Raw genomic sequence first — 25,968 nt, 5'->3', positions numbered from 1 at the left:
TGATCACACCCTCTCTGCTTCCAGCTTGTGTGGTTGTAAAGAAGGCTGTAATACTACTGTGTGAGACTGGCGTGCGAAAATTCGCATATGCTAATTTTTCGCATATGCGAATTTCCACACATGCTAATTTTCGCATGCGCGTATTTTCGCATACGCGAAAATAAAACGAGAATATAACGAATATGCGAATATTCGCGAATATATGACGAATATTCGTCCATATATTCGCGAATATTCGCGAATTCGAATATGGCCTATGCCGCTCAACACTACTCATGACCTCTTTAATGATCTCTTGCTGTCAATCAAGTAGATCCCGTGGTACCCAATGGGTATAAATGGCCTCCCGAGGACAGAGGAAGACTGGGAGCACTGTGCCAAATTCCCCTGCAGATGGCGCTATGCAGTACCCATCTACAGGAAAATTACCAGTGACCACACAGATATAATTAATACATGGGACCTCTACCAGTATGTCGACAAGTCTCATATATTTTGGCTTTGTTAGATGATAGCGGCCACTTGGTCTTATTTACCGTGCGATTTGCCCGTAACCTTCAGATTGTTTTGGAACTTTCTCATTATCGTCCTTTTTTTTTATTGTAGAAATAAGAATATGCTGGAATAGACATCAGCATATTGCAAGTAACTCAAATTTTAAAGCTAATCCTTGAAAGAAGCAGTTTACACTTCATATAAAGATGTCGGAGGAAAAATGGCGTCTCACATGTTGGATTTAGCCCAATCTGTCTGAGACTCCTGTCCATCATCAGACCCCGACCACATGGCCGTTCTTGGAATCTAGTGTTGAGCGGCATAGGCCATATTCGAATTCGCGAATATTCGCGAATATATGGACGAATATTCGTCATATTCGCGAATATTCGCATATTCGTAATATTCTCGTTTTATTTTCGCATGTGCGAATATTCACGTGTGCGGAAAATTAACATGCGAAAATTTGCATAAACAGAAATTAAAATGAGCGTAAATTCGCATATGCGAAAATTAGCATACACGAATTTCCGCATATGCGAATTTCCGCACGCCAGTCTCACACAGTAGTATTACAGCCTTCTTTACACCACACAAGCTGGAAGCAGAGAGGGGTGATCACTGTTAAGTGTACTGTGAAGAAAAAAAAAACAACGAATATTCGTAATTACGAATATATAGCGCTATATTCCCGAAATTCGCGAATTCGCGAATATGCGATATTCGCGAATAATATTCGAATTGCGAATATTCGCGAGCAACACTATTGGAATCCTTGAATTGGGACCTGTGTTTTGGTTTTCCCGATAACACTTGGATCTTTATACCTATCCCTTGGAGTCCACCCAGTACATTAGCATTCTTTGGGAGACTACACCTATAAATTATAATCTGTGCCAACAAGTTGCTATAAAAGACAATGAGGCCGATAAAATTATCATTTAAACACAAGAATCGGGTGACGTCAGGATCTTCAAATAAACCAAAATGACTGTAAAGAAGACGTGCCATGTAATTCATACCACTGACCTCATTTTATATATAAACATCTAGAACAGTGTTTCCCAACCAGTGTGCCTCCAGCTGTTGCAAAAGTACAACTCCCAGCCTGCATTGTATCTAAAGGGATAATGGCGGACATCAGCGTGATCATTGCTGACAACAGCCGTCACTTATTGTATTACAAAATGCAGCGCAGGACGTCAATGTATGTCATAGGTCGTTAAAGGGGTGCTCCGGTGGAAAACTTATTATTATTATTTTTTTTAAATCAACTAATGCCAGAAAGTTAAACAGATTTGTAAATTACTTCTATTAAACAATCTTAATCCTTCCTGTACTTATTAGCGGCTGTATACTACAGAGGAAATTCTTTTCTTTTTGGATTTCTTTCCTGTCAAGACCACAGTGCTCTCTGCTGACACCTGTGTCTATGTCAGGAACTGTCCAGAGCAGGAGAAAATCCCCATAGCAACCATATGCTTATCTGGACAGTTCCTAAAATGGACAGAGGTGTCAGCAGAGAGCACTGTGGTCCTGACAGAAAAGAAATCCCAAATGAAAAGAAATTCCTCTGTAGTATACAGCCGTTAATAGAACTGGAAGGATTAAGAATTTCTAATAGACATGCAAACTGTAGAAAAGGACAGGCGTCCTGCACTCACCGCGTAAGATCTGGTTATTCAGTTCCCATCTCGGGCCGCTCCTCCGGTAGGGAAATCAGGACAGTGTGGGGCTGTGGGGATTTCCTTACCGGAGAAGCGGCCCGAGATGGGAGCTGAATAACCAGATCTTACGCGGTGAGTGCAGGACGCCTGTCCTTTTCTACAGTTTGATATTATTGATTCCTGTTTATTGTCCTAGCACCGCCGTGTATGGTTGTATCTGGTTTCCTGCCTGAAGTGAGTAACTCCATCTCGTGATTGTGAGGGTTTCGGTGCCACTGTTCGGTGTCTTTTTTTGGTTGGATTATTTTCTAAAAGACATGCTGAGCCTCCTCCATACGCTGAGTCTTTTCATGTGTTGAGCATGCTCCATATGCTGATCCTGCTCCATATGCTAAATCTGCTCCATATGCTTAATCTGCTCCATATGCTAAATCTGCTCCATATGCTGATCCTGCTCCATATGCTGATCCTGCTCCATATGCTAAATCTGCTCCATATGCTTAATCTGCTCCATATGCTAAATCTGCTCCATATGCTGATCCTGCTCCATATGCTGATCCTGCTCCATATGCTGATCCTGCTCCATATGCTTAATCTGCTCCATATGCTAAATCTGCTCCATATGCTAAATCTGCTCCATATGCTGATCCTGCTCCATATGCTGATCCTGCTCCATATGCTGATCCTGCTCCATATGCTAAGCCTGCTCCATATGCTGATCCTGCTCCATATGCTAAATCTGCTCCATATGCTGATCCTGCTCCATATCCTGATCCTGCTCCATATGCTGATCCTGCTCCATATGCTAAGCCTGCTCCATATGCTAAGCCTGCTCCATATGCTAAGCCTGCTCCATATGCTAAGCCTGCTCCATATGCTGATCCTGCTCCATATGCTAAGCCTGCTCCATGTGCTGATCCTGCCCCATATGCTAAATCTGCTCCATATGCTGATCCTGCTCCATATGCTGATCCTGCTCCATATGCTAAGCCTGCTCCATATGCTAAGCCTGCTCCATATGTTGATCCTGCTCCATATGCTAAGCCTGCTCCATATGCTGATCCTGCTCCATATGCTAAGCCTGCTCCATATGCTGATCCTGCTCCATATGCTAAGCCTGCTCCATATGCTGATCCTGCTCCATATGCTGATCCTGCCCCATATGCTAAATCTGCTCCATATGCTGATCCTGCTCCATATGCTGATCCTGCTCCATATGCTAAGCCTGCTCCATATGCTAAGCCTGCTTCATATACTGAGACTGTTCTACATGCTAAGCCTGCTCCATATGCTGATCCTGCTCCATATGCTGATCCTGCTCCATATGCTAAGCCTGCTCCATATGCTGATCCTGCTCCATATGCTAAGCCTGCTCCATATGCTAAGCCTGCTCCATATGTTGATCCTGCTCCATATGCTAAGCCTGCTCCATATGCTGATCCTGCTCCATATGCTAAGCCTGCTCCATATGCTGATCCTGCTCCATATGCTAAGCCTGCTCCATATGCTGATCCTGCTCCATATGCTGATCCTGCCCCATATGCTAAATCTGCTCCATATGCTGATCCTGCTCCATATGCTGATCCTGCTCCATATGCTAAGCCTGCTCCATATGCTAAGCCTGCTTCATATACTGAGACTGTTCTACATGCTAAGCCTGCTCCATATGCTGATCCTGCTCCATATGCTGATCCTGCTCCATATGCTAAGCCTGCTCCATATGCTGATCCTGCTCCATATGCTGATCCTGCTCCATATGCTAAGCCTGCTCCATATGCTAAGCCTGCTTCATATACTGAGACTGTTCTACATGCTAAGCCTGCTCCATATGCTGATCCTGCTCCATATGCTGATCCTGCTCCATATGCTAAGCCTGCTCCATATGCTGATCCTGCTCCATATGCTAAGCCTGCTCCATATGCTAAGCCTGCTTCATATACTGAGACTGTTCTACATGCTAAGCCTGCTCCATATTTTGAGCCATCTCTACATTCTTTTTTTTATATAACTGTTTATTTTTTATATTTTATAAACAATTTTTCATTTTAACAGTAAGGGAATCAAACAAGAAAAAACAGACATTGAAAACAACTAAAAAGAAAATATGTCGGTATTATCTGAATCTGAACCAATAAATTGTTAGTCCTCTAATTGTATAATTCACTCAGATATGTCTTGTAATCATAACTTTCAGTTTCATGAACGTACATATCTAATTACAATAAGGAATAAGATTTGGCAGATCAGTATATGATACAGCAAGGTTACCATGTGATGATGCCTTTCAAAATTACTAACAGTATTCATGCAACCGAACCATTATTCTCTATAACGGTAACAAAGAACATATTGTATACACAAATAGAAGTGTAATCCTCTCTATCATTTATAACAAGATTTATAATGGACTGGGGATAAAAGAATTATAAGATCACATATTTTGGCTAAAATATGGTTCAGGGAATGGAGAAAAAAAATAGGGGTAAAGATAACAGTAGAAAAATTATAGTTAGAAAGACAGACAAATTAAGAAACATAAGATACTATAATGAAAAGCAGATGCGCGCATATGATCTACTGTTCACCAATGATTTTACTTAGAGTTTTTCTATAATGGCGCCATTCCATCAGGCTTTTCCATGCGTTAGAATAGGTTTCCATGTTTTGCATGTCTATTTTGATTTATGTATCATGCCCTTACAGTATGTGCCCCTGTTTACTGTAGCCCCTCCCCCTTATGTTTGGCGCCCATTTTAAGTGTATATATACCATGTAAGCCCCACCATTTGTTATCACTGATCTGAAGAAGGGGGCGCTGTCCCCCGAAACGCGTTATCCTGCCTGCATCCCTGCTTGCTATGATTCTGCACCAATAAAGAAGCTATACCTTGCAAAATACTTCTGCCCCAGACTTTTCATCTTCATCTTACCTGGACAACAGCAGCGCCCTTTGAAAGGGTTTTTTTCTTCCTCGCTACTGCATATCTTTCCAGGACTGGCTAGTCCTGTCCTGTACCCTGGGCTTAGCAGCTGCATCCGGTGGACTATCATCTATACCACTAACGCCATTGTGGGTCTACATGCAAGTTTTTTGCTCGCTCAAGGTGAGCATCCATTACCTACTCTTCGACTAACCCCCCCCCCCCCACCTGTCATCAACGGTATCACACTAGGCGCCTTCCCGTCGGTCTTTTCTTCTTTTGCTCTTTTCAGATTTCTGTTGTTAAAGGCATTGTCCAGGATAATAAAAAAAATCTGCTGCTTTCTTGCAAAAACAGCAACATTCCTGTCCTCAGGTTGTGTCTGGTATTGCAGTTCGGCTCCATTGAAGTGAATGGGACTGAGCTGCAGTATTACACATGACCTGCTGACAAGAGTGGTGCTGTTTTTGCAATAAAAGAAACATCATTTTTATAATTCTGGACAACCCCTTTAATATATTATTTATGGCACCTTCAGGCAACCCCGTGTCGATATCCAGGTGTCGCTCTATTTACTATAACACACCTTCTCTGTCCTTTTACGACCAATCACAATGCTGTATATGTTAATTCCACTCAAACAAGTTTATTACATTTTTTTTATAGGGTACAAATGGGCATGTCACCTGCCATGATATTTTATGATTTTTTTTTTTATAGGGAACACATGGGCATATGACCTGAGAATTGAGGTAAGAGCAAACATCCTTAATGTTAACAAGACTTTTCCAGGACGCAAACACGTTCTGTGATCAGCGCTGCTTGCCCATATTTACTACAATTGAGGCACAGACAGTTGTAGTGGTGCCAAGGTGAAGGGGTGCCAAGGTGCACAAGGCAGCACCCTGGCACTTTTTTGTTGGCAGCCCGGGTGAGGTAAGTTGCTCATATGATGTGTAGATCAAATTTTTTTTTAATCCTCAATCAGTGGACAATGTGATTCAAGATAACACATAAAATATATATATATAAAAAAAAAAAGTATGAAAATATTTTAAAATAAAATATATATTACATTTTCAGACTATAAGAAGCACTTTTTGGCAAGAAAACATCTTGCTATAAAAATGGTCGCTGTCAGGGTGGTCTGACTGACTGCTTTCCTTGGGATCAGACAAAGTGCTCTGTGTCTGATCACCTTGAGAACTGAGCAGCCGATAGCAGTCATTTACAATAGACATGGTAAAAGCAGACACAGCGGCCACCTTTATTTTAATAAAGTTTGTATCTATTCCACACCATACTAGATAATGCATTAATTACATTATACATGTATGTGTATCTACTGTGGGAGATCAGCTCCATAGAACCAGTCCATAAGTGTCCAAATAGTAGTCAGGGACAGGTACATTGAAGAAAACTTTGAACAGGTCTTCTCCTGTCTTTATTTTTAGGTAAAAAAAAAACTAATACAGCCTTTTACTTTAACCCCTTAAGGACCGGGGGAGGTTTCCGTTTTAGCATTTTCGTTTTTTGCTCCTTGCCTTTAAAAAAATCATAACTCTTTCAATTTTGCACCTAAAAATCCATATGATTGCTTATTTTTTGCGCCACCAATTCTACATTGCAGTGACATCAGTCATTTTGCCCAAAAATCTACGGTGAAACGGAAAAAAAAATCATTGTGAGACAAAATTAAAAAAAAAAAAAACGCTGTTTTGTAACTTTTGGGGGCTTCCGTTTCTACGTAGTACATTTTTCGGTAAAAATGACACCTTATCTTTATTCTGTAGGTCCATACGATTAAAATGATCCCCTACTTATATAGGTTTGATTTTGTCGGACTTCTGGAAAAAATCATAACTACATGCAGGAAAATTTATACGTTTAAAATTGTCATCTTCTGACCCCTATAACTTTTTTATTTTTCCACGTATGGGGCAGTATGGGGGCTTATTTTTTGCGCCGTAATCTGAAGTTTTTAATGGTACCATTTTGCATTGATAGGACTTATTGATCGCTTTTTATTCATTTTTTCATGATGTAAAAAGTGACCAAAAATGCACTATTTTGGACTTGGAATTTTTTTTGCGCGTACGCCATTGACCGTGCGGTTTAATTAATGACATATTTTTGTGATTTGGACATTTCCGCACGCGGCGATACCACATATGTTTATTTTTATTTACATTGTGTTTTTTTTATGGGAGAAGGGGGGTGATTCAAACATTTAATAGGGGAGGGGTTAAATGATCTTTATTCACTTATTTTTTTGTCACTTTTTTTTGCAGTGTTATAGCTCCCATAGGGACCTATAACACTGCACACACTGATCTCTTATACTGATCATTGTTATCCCATAGGAGACTATAACACTGCACACACTGATCTCTTATACTTATCATTGTTATCCCATAGGGACCTATAACACTGCACACACTGATCTTTTACATTGATCAATGGTTTCTCATAAGAAACCAGTAATCAATGATTCTGCCTTTTGACTGCTCATGCCTGGATCTCAGGCACTGAGCAGTCATTTGGCGATCGGACAGCGAGGAGGCAGGTAGGGACCCTACGGCTGTCCTGTAAGCTGTTCTAGATGCCGTGATTTTGCCGCGGCTATCCCGAACAGCCCACTGAGCTAACCGGCATGGTTTCACTTTCACTTTAGACGCGGCGTGGCCCCGCGTTATAGATCGGGAGCGGACACATGACGTTCCAGTACGTCATGTGTCCTTAAGGGGTTAAGCACAAACAAATACAAAATACCAAACTAACTACCAAATTCTTCCTTCTCTGAACAGGTGGCTTACTACCAGCCACCCAACAAAACTGTCACAAAAAATCCCCTTTTGCGACCTCAGGACTCCTACTCTCATTAAAGGTTCCTGACTTCCCCTCAGTATAGACTTGGTTGCACCTTTTGTAAGCCCAGTATTAATCAGTTTCAGCACCTGTGCTGACTTGGGGCCAATGTGGGCTGGCCCAGGAAAGGGAAGAAAGGCCCCGCTACCAAACCTGTAATCCCATAAAAATCTAGACCCGATAACAGGACTTGTTAAAAGACTTTCTTAGTTTTGCCAGGGAGATCAAACTATTTCTGGAGTCCCTATATCTTAACCAGCATTCTCTGGAAGGCATATGTGCCCCTTTTTTCTAAACAGATGTAAATTTATTCACATGTATTTGTCTAATTTGGGCTCGTTTTCCCATAAAAATACGGATTGCTGTAGAACTCATCACTCAGACATGTCTCGGGCAGATATGAAGATAACTATAGGTGGGGTCTGACTAGACACTCCGAGACTTGACACAAGAAGGCTTAAAGGGGTACTCCGCTGCTCAGCATTTGGAACAAACTGTTTCGAATGCTGGAGCTGGCGCCGGGAGCTTGTGACATCATAGCCCTGCCCCCTCAAAGCAATTCTATGGGAGGGGGCGTGTCAGCCACCACGCCTCCCTACCATAGACTTGCATTGAGGGGGTGGCATGTGACATCATGAGGGGGCGCGGGCTATGATGTCACAAGCTCCTGGCGCCGGCTCCGGCATTCAGAACAGTTTGTTCCCCCTTTAAAAGTGTTTTCCCCAATGCTCTAAAAAAAGTATTTCAGGGGCTACTTTTTCTCTTAGTGAAAGATTGGTGACTGCTAGACATGTATCTAAGACGTACCCAAAGGTATTCTGACCCCTGACAGTTTCCATGTCCACCATCCAGACACAAGAGGCACCTTCATCCCACACCACAGACTGATCCTTACTCTCCCTACTCTTCATTGCACTCCCTGTCTCTTTATTACATCCCTGTCTTTTTATTACAACCCTGCCTGTTCATTTCACCTCACAGTCTCTTCATTACACTCTCCTGTCTCTTCATTACACTCTCCCGTCTCTTCATTACACTCTCCTGTCTCTTCATTACACTCCCCTGTCTCTTCATTACACACCCCTGTCTCTTCATTACACTCTCCTGTCTCTTCATTACACTCCCCTGTCTCTTCATTACACACCCCTGTCTCTTCATTACACTCTCCTGTCTCTTCATTACACTCCCCTGTCTCTTCATTACACTCCCCTGTCTCTTCATTACACTCCCCTGTCTCTTCATTACACTCTCCTGTCTCTTCATTACACTCCCCTGTCTCTTCATTACACTCTCCTGTCTCTTCATTACACTCCCCTGTCTCTTCATTACACTCCCCTGTCTCTTAATTACACTCTCCTGTCTCTTCATTACACTCTCCTGTCTCTTCATTACACTCTCCTGTCTCTTCATTACACTCCCCTGTCTCTTCATTACACTCCCCTGTCTCTTAATTACACTCTCCTGTCTCTTCATTACATTCTCCTGTCTCTTCATTACACTCTCCTGTCTCTTCATTACACTCTCCTGTCTCTTCATTACACTCTCCTGTCTCTTCATTACACTTCCCTGTCTCTTTATTACACCCCCCTGTCTCTTTTTAAACACCCCCATGTCTCCTCATTTAACATTCCTGTCTCTTTATTTCACCTCACTGTCTCTTCATTACACCTCCCTATCTCTTCTGACACTCCCCTGTCTCTTCATTACACCCCACTGTCTCTTCATTATTCTCTCTTTTCTCTTTATTTCACCACACTGTCTCTTCATTACACCTTCCTTTCTCTTCATGACACTCCCCTGTCTCTCCAATACACTTTCCTGTCTCTTTATTACACCCCCATGTCTCTTCATTTAACATTCCTGTCTCTTCATTCCACCTCCCTATCCCTTCATTACACTCCCCTGTCTCTTAATTTCATCTCACTGTCTCTTCATTACATCTTCCTTTCTCTTCATGACACTACCCTGTCTCTTCATTACACCTCACTGTCTCTTCATTACTCTACCTTGTCTCCTCTATAAACCCCTCATCTCTTCATTACAACCACTGTCTCTTAATAACTCCACTGTCTCTTCCTAACATTCCCATGTCTCTTCATTACACTCTCCTGTCTCTTCATAACATCCCCATGTCTCTTCATTACACTCTCCTGTCTCTTCATTACACTCTCCTGTCTCTTCATATCATCCCCATGTCTCTTCATTACACTCTACTGTCTCTTAATAACTCCACTGTCTCTTCATAACATTCCCATGTCTCTTCATTACACTCTCCTGTCTCTTCATAACATTCCCATGTCTCTTCATTACACTCTCCTGTCTCTTCATTACACTCTCCTGTCTCTTCATTACACTCTACTGTCTCTTAATAACTCCACTGTCTCTTCATAACATTCCCATGTCTCTTCATTACACTCTACTGTCTCTTCATTACACTCTCCTGTCTCTTCATTACACTCTACTGTCTCTCCACTTTACCTTCTGTTTCTTCATCACACCGTGATCATAAAAACGTGGACTATGGGCTTGCACGACATCGTCTTTAGCAATGAACCCAGGTTCTCTTTGGGATCCGACAACGGTCGTGTTTGAAGGAGTTTGAAGGCTTCATGGTGAGCGCTTCAGCTCTGCCTTTGCTGTGAAGCACCACACTGCCCCCTACTGGTGTGATGATCTGCGGAGCCATTGCGTACAACAGTCCCTAGTAGTGATATGAAGGACAATAACAGTGATATGTGCAGGAGGACATCCTATGGCCACACGGGTCACCTCTCACGGTTGGGCCTTCAAAATGGCCAAAATCTTGGTCACTGATTACCAAGTTGTACAAGTTTGATGACCCAGCAAATTACCATATGAAGTCTACTTACACGTGTCATCTTCAGTCACATTTCTGTCCATGGTTTATCCAGGAGTCGGAGTCTTTTGAAATGCTGGTGTGTGTTTCCAAAATATTGACAAATCTCGATTCTAGACCCTCTGGTCACGACATTTCCCCCCCCCCCTGGCTGAGAAATGTTTCCATCTGCTGTGTCGAGTAGAACGCAACGTATCTGTGAGAACCTTGAGGCACATGATATCAGGCGGACGCTCTTCACAGTTCATCGAGCCGGCTATTCGGAATCCATTGTTTGTAAATTCCCATTGTTTTATGTGTAAATAAACATCTGAGTGAACAAATTGCCCGGTTGTAACCTCGACGCTTGAAGTGTCGGCCATGGAGAACAGTCTCAGTGTATGAACCACCAGTCTCCAAATGATACCTCCATATTGGGCCCTACACTGAGGTTCGACGTGGTTTTGTGTTAACCCAAAATGTTGTTTAAACCCTTCCATTTGTTAAAGGGGTATTCCGGCCTTATACATCTTATCCCCTATCTAAAGGATAGGGGATAAGATGTATGATCACAGGGGTCCCGCCGCTGGGGGCCCCCCACGATCTCTGTGCAGCCCCCGGCATTCTGTACCCGGCACTGCCTCCAAGACAAGGACGTGATGTCACAGCCATGCCCCCTAGCGATGTCATGCCACGCCCTCTCCATTCATGTCTATGGGAGGGAGCGTGGCGCCAGCCACGCCCCCTCCCATAGACATGAATGGAGAGGGCGTGGCCTGATGTCACTAGGGGGCATGGTCATGACAACATGTCCCTGTCTTGGAGGCAGTGCCCGATAAAGAATGCCGGAGGCTGCACAGAGAGGTATTGATGATCATGAAGTGCGAGCCCGCTAGCCACGTCTGGGCCACCTGTAAGTAGCGGGTCCATAATCCCGAGCATAAAATGGCGCCGAACTGAGCGACAACCACCACCGATGAAATACCAGGGCCAACAGGGGGAACGGCCCACGGGCAGAACAGCCCCAATGCCGCAACACAGACACCGCCCCACAGCAGCAATGGCTGCCGCAAAGCACCGCACCAGAGTGACCTGAAGACAAAATACACTTCCCATGTCCTGTATAAATACAATACAAGGGTGGGCAGGGAAGACTACGGTGCGTATTGTCTTGGTGTATACACTAGACCTTTTATTTCTTCTAGAGGGAACTTGGACTAATCCCCATGAAGTGAAATGTGATTGGTCTATTCCCGTGTCGCTTCTCTGGAGACCTCGTGCGCACAATAGACAATACAATAGTAAAGCTTCAGAGTGTAAAAAACAACTATAGAAACAAAATTGGTCCCTGAGGTACATGTATCTCTAATATTCTCCGTCCCATTCTTCATGATGAGGCACAACATATATAGTATATCCCATAAGTGACTCCACCCCTCACATTATATATACAGTATATCCCATAAGTGACTCCACCCCTCACATAATATATATAGTATATCCCATAAGTGACTCCACCCCTCACATTATATATACAGTATATCCCATAAGTGACTCCACCCCTCACATTATATATATAGTATATCCCATAAGTGACTCCACCCCTCACATTATATATATATACAGTATATCCCATAAGTGACTCCACCCCTCACATTATATATACAGTATATACCATAAGTGACTCCACCCCTCACATTATATATACAGTATATCCCATAAGTGAGTCCATCCCTCACATTATATACAGTATCTCCCATAAGTGAGTCCACCCCTCACATTATATATACAGTATCTCCCATAAGTGACTCCACCCCTCACATTATATATACAGTATATCCCATAAGTGAGTCCACCCCTCACATTATATATATATACAGTATATCTCATAAGTGACTCCACCCCTCACATTATACATACAGTATATCCCATAAGTGAGTCCACCCCTCACATTATATATACAGTATCTTCCATAAGTGACTCCACCCCTCACATTATATATACAGTATATCCCATAAGTGACTCCACCCCTCACATTATATACACAGTATCTCCCATAAGTGAGTCCACCCCTCACATTATATACAGTATATCCCATAAGTGACTCCACCCCTCACATTATATATACAGTATATACCATAAGTGACTCCACCCCTCACGTTATATATACAGTATATCCCATAAGTGACTCCACCCCTCACATTATATATACAGTATATCACATAAGTGAGTCCACCCCTCACATTATATATACAGTATCTCCCATAAGTGAGTCCACCCCTCACATTATATATACAGTATCTCCCATAAGTGACTCCACCCCTCACATTATATATACAGTATCACCCATAAGTGACTCCACCCCTCACATTATATATACAGTATCTCCCATAAGAGAGTCCACCCCTCACATTATATATACAGTATATCCCATAAGTGACTCCACCCCTCACATTATATATACAGTATATCCCATAAGTGAGTCCACCCCTCACATTATATATACAGTATCTCCCATAAGTGACTCCACCCCTCACATTATATATACAGTATCACCCATAAGTGACTCCACCCCTCACATTATATATACAGTATCTCCCATAAGAGAGTCCACCCCTCACATTATATATACAGTATATCCCATAAGTGACTCCACCCCTCACATTATATATACAGTATATCCCATAAGTGACTCCACCCCTCACATTATATATACAGTATATCCCATAAGAGAGTCCACCCCTCACATTATATATACAGTATATCCCATAAGTGACTCCACCCCTCACATTATATATACAGTATCTCCCATAAGTGAGTCCACCCCTCACATTATATATACAGTATCTCCCATAAGTGAGTCCACCCCTCACATTATATACAGTATATCCCATAAGTGACTCCACCCCTCACATTATATATACAGTATCTCCCATAAGTGACTCCACCCCTCACATTATATATACAGTATCTCCCATAAGTGACTCCACCCCTCACATTTTATATACAGTATATCTCATAAGTGAGTCCACCCCTCACATTATATATACAGTATATCCCATAAGTGAGTCCACCCCTCACATTATATATACAGTAAATCCCACAAGTGAGTCCACCCCTCACATTATTTATACAGTATATCCCATAAGTGACTCCACCCCTCACATTATATATATATATATACAGTATATCTCATAAGTGACTCCACCCCTCACATTATATATACAGTATATTCCATAAGTGACTCCACCCCTCACATTATATATACAGTATATCCCATAAGTGAGTCCACCCCTCACATTATATATACAGTATATCCCATAAGTGAGTCCACCCCTCACATTATATATACAGTATATTCCATAAGTGACTCCACCCCTCACATTATATATACAGTATATCCCATAAGTGACTCCACCCCTCACATTATATATACAGTATATTCCATAAGTGACTCCACTCCTCACATTATATATACAGTATATTCCATAAGTGACTCCACCCCTCACATTATATATACAGTATCTCCCATAAGTGAGTCCACCCCTCACATAATATACAGTATATCCCATAAGTGACTCCACCCCTCACATTATATATACAGTATCTCCCATAAGTTACTCCACCCCTCACATTATATATACAGTATATCCCATAAGTTACTCCACCCCTCACATTATATACAGTATATCCCATAAGTGAGTCCACCCCTCACATTATATATACAGCATATCCCATAAGTGACTCCACCCCTCACATTATATATACAGTATCACCCATAAGTGACTTCACCCCTCACATTATATATACAGTATATCCCATAAGTGACTCCACCCCTCACATTATATATACAGTATCTCCCATAAGAGAGTCCACCCCTCACATTATATATACAGTATATCCCATAAGTGACTCCACCCCTCACATTATATATACAGTATCTCCCATAAGTGAGTCCACCCCTCACATTATATACAGTATATCCCATAAGTGACTCCACCCCTCACATTATATATACAGTATCTCCCATAAGTGAGTCCACCCCTCACATTATATATACAGTATATCCCATAAGTGAGTCCACCCCTCACATTATATATACAGTATATCCCATAAGTGACTCCACCCCTCACATTATATATACAGTATATCCCATAAGAGAGTCCACCCCTCACATTATATATACAGTATATCCCGTAAGTGACTACACCCCTCACATTATATACAGTATATCCCATAAGTGAGTCCACCCCTCACATTATATATACAGTATATCCCATAGGTGAGTCCACCCCTCACATTATATACAGTATATCCCATAAGTGAGTTCACCCCTCACATCATATACAGTATATCCCATAAGTGACTCCACCCCTCACATTATATATACAGTATATCCCATAAGTGAGTCCACCCCTCACATTATATATACAGTATATCCCATAGGTGAGTCCACCCCTCACATTATATATACAGTATCTCCCATAAGTGAGTCCACCCCTCACATTATATACAGTATGTCCCATAAGTGACTCCACCCCTCACATAATATACAGTATCTCCCATAAGTGACTCCGCCCCTCACATTATATATACAGTATATCCCATAAGTGACTCCACCCCTCACATAATATACAGTATCTCCCATAAGTGACTCCGCCCCTCACATTATATATACAGTATTTCCTATAAGTGACTCCGCCCCTCACATTATATATATACAGTATATCCCATAAGTGATTCAACCCCTCACATTATATATACAGTATCTCCCATAAATGACTCCACCCCTCACATTATATACAGTATATCCCATAAGTGACTCCACCCCTCACATTATATACAGTATATCCCATAAGTGACTCCACCCCTCACATTATATATACAGTATCTCCCATAAATGAGTCCACCCCTCACATTATATACAGTATATCCCATAAGTGACTCCACCCCTCACATTATATATACAGTATCTCCCATAAGTGAGTCCACCTCTCACATTATATATACAGTTTATCCCATAAGTGACTCCACCCCTCACATTATATACAGTATCTCCCATAAGTGAGTCCACCCCTCACGTTATATATACAGTATATCCCATAAGAGAGTCCACCCCTCACATTATATATACAGTATATCCCATAAGTGACTCCACCCCTTACATTATATATACAGTATATCCCATAGGTGAGTCCACCCCTCACATCATATACATTATCTCCCATAAGTGAGTCCACCCCTCACATTATATATACAGTATATCCCATAAGTGAGTCCACCCCTCACATTATATACAGTATATCCCATAAGAGAGTCCACCCCTCACATTATATACAGTATATCCCATAAGTGACTCCACCTCTCACATTATATATACAGTATATCCCATAAGAGAGTCCACCCCTCACATTATATACAGTATATCCCATAAGTGACTCCACCCCTCACAGTATATATACAGTATCTCCCATAGGTGAGTCCAGCCCTCACATCATATACATTATCTCCCATAAGTGAGTCCACCCCTCACATTATATATACAGTATATCCCATAAGTGACTCCACCCCTCACATTATATATACAGTATATCCCATAAGAGAGTCCACCCCTCACATTATATACAGTATCTCCCATAGGTGAGTCCACCCCTCACATTATATATACAGTATATCCCATAAGTGACTCCACCCCTCACATTATATATATACAGTATATCCCATAAGAGAGTCCATCCCTCACATTATATATATACAGTATATCCCATAAGTGAGTCCACCCCTCACATTATATATACAGTATCTCCCATAAGTGAGTCCACCCCTCACATTATATATACAGTATATCCCATAAGTGACGCCACCCCTCACATTATATATACAGTATATCCCATAAGAGAGTCCACCCCTCACATTATATACAGTATCTCCCATAAGTGAGTCCACCCCTCACATTATATACAGTATATCCCATAAGTGACTCCACCCCTCACATTATATATACAGTATATCCCATAAGTGACTCCACCCCTCACATTATATATACAGTATCTCCCATAAGTGAGTCCACCCCTCACATTATATATACAGTATATCCCATGAGTCCACCCCTCACATTATATATACAGTATATCCCATAAGTGACTCCACCCCTCACATTATATATACAGTATCTCCCATAAGTGAGTCCACCCCTCACATTATATATACATTATCTCCCATAAGTGACTCCACCCCTCACATTATATATACAGTATATCCCATAAGTGACTCCGCCCCTCACATTATATATACATTATCTCCCATAAGTGAGTCCACCCCTCACATTATATATACAGTATATCCCATAAGTGACTCCACCCCTCACATTATATACAGTATCTCCCATAAGTGAGTCCACCCCTCACATTATATATACAGTATATCCCATAAGTGACTCCACCCCTCACATTATATATACAGTATCTCCCAAAAGTGAGTCCACCCCTCACATTATATATACAGTATATCCCAAAAGTGACTCCGCCCCTCACATTATATATACAGTATATCCCATAAGTGAGTCCACCCCTCACATTATATATACAGTATATCCCATAAGTGAGTCCACCCCTCACATTATATACAGTATCTCCCATAAGTGACTCCACCCCTCACATTATATATACAGTATATCCCATAAGTGACTCCACCCCTCACATTATATATACAGTATCTCCCATAAGTGACTCCACCCCTCACATAATATATACAGTATATCCCATAAGAGAGTCCACCCCTCACATTATATACAGTATCTCCCATAAGTGAGTCCACCCCTCACATTATATATACAGTATATCCCATAAGTGAGTCCACCCCTCACATTATATATACAGTATATCCCATAAGTGACTCCACCCCTCACATTATATATACAGTATATCCCATAAGTGACTCCACCCCTCACATTATATATACAGTATCTCCCATAAGTGAGTCCACCCCTCACATTATATATACAGTATATCCCATAAGTGAGTCCACCCCTCACATTATATATACAGTATCTCCCATAAGTGACTCCACCCCTCACATTATATATACAGTATATCCCATAAGTGAGTCCACCCCTCACATTATATATACAGTATATCCCATAAGTGAGTCCACCCCTCACATTATATATACAGTATATCCCATAAGTGAGTCCACCCCTCACATTATATACAGTATCTCCCATAAGTGAGTCCACCCCTCACATTATATATACAGTATATCCCATAAGTGAGTCCACCCCTCACATTATATATACAGTATATCCCATAAGTGACTCCACCCCTTACATTATATACTGTATATCCCATAAGTGAGTCCACCCCTCACATTATATATACAGTATATCCCATAAGTGACTCCACTCCTCACAATATATATACAGTATATCCCATAAGTGACTCCACCCCTCACATTATATATACAGTATCTCCCATAAGTGACTCCACCCCTCACATTATATATACAGTATCTCCCATAAGTGAGTCCACCCCTCACATTATATATACAGTATATCTCATAAGTGACTCCACCCCTCACATTATATATACAGTATATCCTATAAGTGACTCCACCCCTCACATTATATATACAGTATATCCCATAAGTGAGTCCACCCCTCACATTATATACAGTATCTCCCATAAGTGACTCCACCCCTCACATTATATATATAGTATCTCCCATAAGTGAGTCAACCCCTCACATTATATATACAGTATATCCCATAAGTGACTCCACCCCTCACATTATATATACAGTATCTCCCATAAGTGAGTCCACCCCTCACATTATATACAGTATCTCCCATAAGTGAGTCCGCCCCTCACATTATATATACAGTATATACCATAAGTGAGTCCACCCCTCACATTATATATACAGTATCTCCCATAAGAGAGTCCACCCCTCACATTATATATACAGTATATCCCATAAGTGAGTCCGCCCCTCACATTATATATACAGTATCTCCCATAAGTGAGTCCGCCCCTCACATTATATATACAGTATATCCCATAGGTGAGTCCACCCCTCACATTATATATACAGTATATCCCATAAGTGATTCCACCCCTCACATTATATATACAGTATATCCCATAAGTGACTCCACCCCTCACATTATATACAGTATCTCCCATAAGTGAGTCCACCCCTCACATTATATATACAGTATATTCCATAAGTGACTCCACCCCTCACATTATATATAAAGTATATCCTATAAGTGACTCCACCCCTCACATTATATACAGTATCTCCCATAAGTGACTCCACCGCTCACATTATATATACAGTATATCCCATAAGTGACTCCACCCATCACATTATATACAGTATATCCCATAAGTGAGTCCACCCTTCACATTATATATACAGTATATCCCATAAGTGAGTCCACCCCTCACATTATATATACAGTATATCCCATAAGTGACTCCACCCCTCACATTATATACAGTATATCCCATAAGTGAGTCCACCCCTCACATTATATATACAGTATATCCCATAAGTGAGTCCACCCCTCACATTATATATACAGTATATCCCATAAGTGAGTCCACCCCTCACATTATATATACAGTATATCCCATAAGTGACTCCACCCCTCACATTATATACAGTATATCCCATAAGTGAGTCCACCCCTCACATTATATATACAGTATATCCCATAAGTGAGTCCACCCCTCACATTATATACAGTATATCCCATAAGAGAGTCCACCCCTCACATTATATATACAGTATATCCCATAAGTGAGTCCACCCCTCACATTATATATACAGTATATCCCATAAGTGAGTCCACCCCTCACAATATATATACAGTATATCCCATAAGTGAGTCCACCCCTCACATTATATACAGTATATCCCATAAGTGACTCCACCCCTCACGTTATATATACAGTATATCCCATAAGTGAGTCCACCCCTCACATTATATATACAGTATATCCCATAAGTGACTCCACCCCTCACGTTATATATACAGTATATCCCATAAGAGAGTCCACCCCTCACATTATATATACAGTATATCCCATAAGTGAGTCCACCCCTCACATTATATATACAGTATATCCCATAAGTGACTCCACCCCTCACATTATATACAGTATATCCCATAAGTGACTCCACCCCTCACGTTATATATATATATCCCATAAGTGAGTCCACCCCTCACATTATATATACAGTATATCCCATAAGTGACTCCACCCCTCACATTATATACAGTATCTCCCATAAGTGACTCCACCCCTTACATTATATATATACAGTATATCCCATAAGTGACTCCACCCCTCACATTATATATATACAGTATATCCCATAAGTGAGTCCACCCCTCACATTATATACAGTATATCCCATAAGTGACTCCACCCCTCACATTATATATAGTATATCCCATAAGTGAGTCCACCCCTCACATTATATATACAGTATATCCCATAAGTGAGTCCACCCCTCACATTATATATACAGTATATCCCATAAGTGAGTTCACCCCTCACATTATATACAGTATATCCCATAAGTGAGTCCACCCCTCACATTATATATACAGTATATCCCATAAGTGAGTCCACCCCTCACATTATATACAGTATCTCCCATAAGTGACTCCACCCCTCACATTATATATATACAGTGTATCCCATAAGTGACTCCACCCCTCACATTATATATAAAGTATATCCCATAAGTGACTCCACCCATCACATTATATAAACAGTATCTCCCATAAGTGACTCCACCCCTCACATTATATATACAGTATCTCCCATAAGTGACTCCACCCCTCACATTATATATATACAGTATCTCCCATAAGTGACTCCACCCCTCACATTATATATACAGTATATCCCATAAGTGAGTCCACCCCTCACATTATATATACAGTATATCTCATAAGTGACTCCACCCCTCACATTATATATACAGTATATCCCATAAGTGACTCCACCCCTCACATTATATACAGTATATCCCATAAGTGACTCCACCCCTCACATTATATATACAGTATATCCCATAAGTGAGTCCACCCCTCACATTATATATACAGTATCTCCCATAAGTGACTCCACCACTCACATTATATACAGTATATCCCATAAGTGAGTCCACCCCTCACATTATATATACAGTATATCCCATAAGTGAGTCCACCCCTCACATTATATACAGTATATCCCATAAGTGACTCCACCACTCACATTATATACAGTATATCCCATAAGTGAGTCCACCCCTCACATTATATACAGTATATCCCATAAGTGAGTCCACCCCTCACATTATATATACAGTATATCCCATAAGTGATTCCACCCCTCACATTATATATACAGTATATCCCATAAGTGAGTCCACCCCTCACATTATATATACAGTATATCCCATAAGTGAGTCCACCCCTCACATTATATATACAGTATATCCTATAAGTGACTCCACCCCTCACATTATATATACAGTATCTCCCATAAGTGACTCCACCCCTCACATTATATACAGTATCTCCCATAAGTGAGTCCACCCCTCACATTATATATACAGTATATCCCATAAGTGACTCCACCCCTCACATTATATATACAGTATATCCCATAAGTGACTCCACCCCTCACATTATATATACAGTATCTCCCATAAGTGACTCCACCCCTCACATTATATATACAGTATATCCCATAAGTGAGTCCACCCCTCACATTATATATACAGTATATCCCATAAGTGAGTCCACCCCTCACATTATATATACAGTATATCCCATAAGTGAGTCCACCCCTCACATTATATATACAGTATCTCCCATAAGTGAGTCCACCCCTCACATTATATACAGTATATCCCATAAGTGAGTCCACCCCTCACATTATATATACAGTATATCCCATAAGTGAGTCCACCCCTCACATTATATATACAGTATCTCCCATAAGTGACTCCACCCCTCACATTATATATACAGTATATTTCATAAGTGAGTCCACCCCTCACATTATATATACAGTATATCCCATAAGTGAGTCCACCCCTCACATTATATATACAGTATATCCCATAAGTGAGTCCACCCCTCACATTATATATACAGTATATCCCATAAGTGAGTCCACCCCTCACATTATATATACAGTATCTCCCATAAGTGACTCCACCCCTCACATTATATATAGTATATCCCATAAGTGAGTCCACCCCTCACATTATATATACAGTACAGTGGTCCCTCAACATATGATATTAATTGGTTCCAGGAGAACCATCATATGTTGAAACCATCATATGTCGAGTACATATGTCTATGTAAAAATGGTAATTGGTTCTCGGGCCTTGGAACCATTGTATGTTGAATACATATCTCTATGGGAAACTGCTAATTGGTTCTGGGATGACCATTGTATGTGGAGTGTATGGGGAGTGTTTAACAAACCAGGGTGCCTCCAGCTGTTGCACAACTACAACTCCCAGCATGCATGTACAGCCATTGACTGTCTGGGCATGCTGGGAGTTATAGTTTTGCAACAGCTGGAGGCACACTGATAGGGAAACATTGATGTATGGGGTGTATAGTGTGTATATGTATTGTATGTGATGTGTGACATCACATACAGTACTGTACAGTTCTTTAAATACCTTCAGGGGGGACAGAATGTCCTCCATTACGATCCTGCCGACTACAGCTCTATAGGAAAGGAAGGGGAGGGCAGCCAGCAGCTCATTGGATGCCTGCAGCAAGATCCTCCAGGCTATTGGCTATGGCTGCACTGGGGGGCGGGGCTTACACGGAGCTCACAGTGGAAGCCTGTATGAGTTAGCAGGACAGCATGTGAGTAACAGGAGGCAGAACGGGGCACACGGGGCACATTAAACAACTATCTGTCAGTTGCTGAAGTTGTCAGCGCTGTCAGATAGCTGTTTGTATGATGGCCCCGACACACAGCAGCATCATATGTCGAGGCTGCCTTCAACATACGATGGGCTCTGAGAGGCCATCATATGTTGAAATGATCATATGTCGGGGCCATCATAAGTCGGGGGGGTCACTGTATCTCCCATAAGAGAGTCCACCCCTCACATTATATATACAGTATATCCCATAAGTGAGTCCACCTCTCACATTATATATACAGTATATCCCATAAGAGAGTCCACCCCTCACATTATATATACACTATATCCCATAAGTGACTCCACCCCTCACATTATATATACAGTATATCCCATAAGTGAGTCCACCCCTCACATTATATATACAGTATATCCCATAAGTGACTCCACCCCTCACATTATATATACAGTATCTCCCATAAGTGAGTCCACCCCTCACATTATTTATACAGTATCACCATAAGTGACTCCACCCCTCACATTATATATACAGTATATCCCATAAGTGAGTCCACCCCTCACATTATATATACAGTATATCCCATAAGTGACTCCACCCCTCACATTATATACAGTATATCCCATAAGTGAGCCCACCCCTCACATTATATACAGTATATTCCATAAGTGAGTCCACCCCTCACATTATATATACAGTATATCCCATAAGTGAGTCCACCCCTCACATTATATATACAGTATCTCCCATAAGTGAGTCCACCCCTCACATTATATATACAGTATCTCCCATAAGTGAGTCCACCCCTCACATTATATACAGTATATCCCATAAGTGAGTCCACCCCTCACATTATATATACAGTATATCCCATAATTGAGTCCACCCCTCACATTATATATACAGTATCTCCCATAAGTGAGTCCACCCCTCACATTATATATACAGTATATCCCATAAGGGAGTCCACCCCTCACATTATATATACAGTATATCTCATAAGTGACTACACCCCTCACATTATATATACAGTATATCCCATAAGTGACTCCACCCCTCACATTATATATACAGTATCTCCCATAAGTGACTCCACCCCTCACATTATATATACAGTATCTCCCATAAGTGAGTCCACCCCTCACATTATATACAGTATATCCCATAAGTGACTACACCCCTCACATTATATATACAGTATATCTCATAAGTGAGTCCGCCCCTCACATTATATACATTATATCCCATAAGTGACTCCACCCCTCACATTATATATACAGTATCTCCCATAAGTGAGTCCACCCCTCACATTATATATACAGTATCTCCCATAAGTGAGTCCACCCCTCACATTATATATACAGTATATCCCATAAGGGAGTCCACCCCTCACATTATATATACAGTATATCTCATAAGTGACTACACCCCTCACATTATATATACAGTATATCCCATAAGTGACTCCACCCCTCACATTATATATACAGTATCTCCCATAAGTGACTCCACCCCTCACATTATATATACAGTATATCCCATAAGTGACTACACCCCTCACATTATATATACAGTATATCTCATAAGTGAGTCCGCCCCTCACATTATATACAGTATATCCCATAAGTGACTCCACCCCTCACATTATATATACAGTATATCCCATAAGTGACTCCACCCCTCACATTATATATACAGTATCTCCCATAAGTGACTCCACCCCTCACATTATATATACAGTATATCTCATAAGTGAGTCCACCACTCACATTATATATACAGTATATCCCATAAGTGACTCCACCCCTCACATTATATATACAGTATCTCCCATAAGTGACTCCACCCCTCACATTATATATACAGTATATCTCATAAGTGAGTCCGCCCCTCACATTATATACATTATATCGCATAAGTGACTCCACCCCTCACATTATATATACAGTATATCTCATAAGTGCTGGATCACCAGCAGCTTCCTTTGTCTAACTCTATGTTCACAGCAGAAAATTACATTCAGTCTGCTCACCATGGCGTTTCCATCACCCACCTGTAGGAAGGTGGCAGCAACATTGTCGAAATCAGTAGTAAATAAACAATCAAAGATCCAAATTCTAGTAGTTCCTGTGCAATCGATGATATCTTCTCGGGTCTTTGCAATGGTTCTATGTTGGATGGTAAGAATTCTAAACCGGGCTGTCAACCAGTTAGCATACCATCATACAGAACGTCTTGTATGGTTGGCTCATACATGCTTGACAACCGTCTAAAGACTCTAACAACATTCTTATCATAATCAAATACTCTGAATTCTGTGCGAGCCACCTTTGTTTTATAAAAAGCAATCAATATGTTCGTGCCTAAACCTCAAACCTAGACTTTGGAACCTTGTGGGATGAAGTTGTGACAATCGATCAATTGATGTAGATCGTTCTTTAACAGTGGATTTTTCACAATCTTGGTCAGCACATCATGTGACGGGGTATTTGGCATTAACCAATTTATAGCTTTTTTTTTTTTTTTAAAGTAAATTTTATTAACATTTACAATAATGTGCAGTCATATATATCGACAGACAAATGTCAGACAGCAAATGGCAGAACGGTCACATGGCAATCAATCAACAATGAGAACGCTGAAAGTCCAGGCTGGGCTCTAGCCATGAATACAATCAAAACAAAAATTCAACGTCTCATAGGGTGACAAGCATCAGAGCAGTTGCGTGACCTCTGCAGCAACAGACAGGGGGGGCAATTTATTGCTTTTATCTGTTCCTGGGACGCTGGTGGTGTAAGCAGTTAAAAGGGGTACTCCACCCCTAGACGTCTTATACCCTTTCCAAAGGGGACAAGATGGGGGCTGCGGCACCCCGGGCTTCAGGGGGATGCGGAACCCCAGGCATCCGGTACACAGAGCAAACTTTGCTCCATGTCAGATGACTGGCGAAGCAGGGCAGAGGCTCATGATGTCACAGCCACGCCTCCGGCGCTGCATCCGACATTCTAAACAAGCCCCAGAAACAGCAGGGAAATCGCGGGGGTCCCCAGCTTCGGGACCCCCACAATCAGACATCTTACATCTTATCCCCTATCCTTTGGCTAGGGGATAAGATGTCTAGGGGCCTAGTACCCCTTTAAGTAGGGAAAAGTAGATCGCCTTCACCCTCCCCTTTCATGCTTGTTTGCAACATGTTTCAAAACAGAGGTCCAACGCTCCACTAGATGGTCTGAATTTTCCCCAAAGGGGATTTTTTCTTTTGCT

At 41.3% G+C, this 25,968-nt stretch overlaps 1 protein-coding gene across 3 annotated transcripts in view; it reads right to left on the bottom strand.

Annotated features, from left to right (window-relative positions):
- The window catches only part of LOC130284083 (NXPE family member 1-like), a 57,084-nt gene extending 32,196 nt beyond the window's left edge, over window positions 1-24,888 (bottom strand). For all 3 annotated transcript variants that reach the window (XM_056534067.1, XM_056534071.1, XM_056534069.1), the window contains exon 1: window positions 24,758-24,888. The gene's annotated coding sequence lies outside the window, so the exon portion shown is untranslated. The remainder of the gene's footprint in view (window positions 1-24,757) is intronic.
- Between the last annotated feature and the right edge of the window lie 1,080 nt (window positions 24,889-25,968).

Source organism: Hyla sarda, chromosome 8 (assembly GCF_029499605.1).
Source record: "Hyla sarda isolate aHylSar1 chromosome 8, aHylSar1.hap1, whole genome shotgun sequence".
In the NCBI taxonomy this organism is placed as follows: domain Eukaryota; kingdom Metazoa; phylum Chordata; class Amphibia; order Anura; family Hylidae; genus Hyla; species Hyla sarda.
This window is presented reverse-complemented; position numbering and strand designations above follow the sequence as displayed.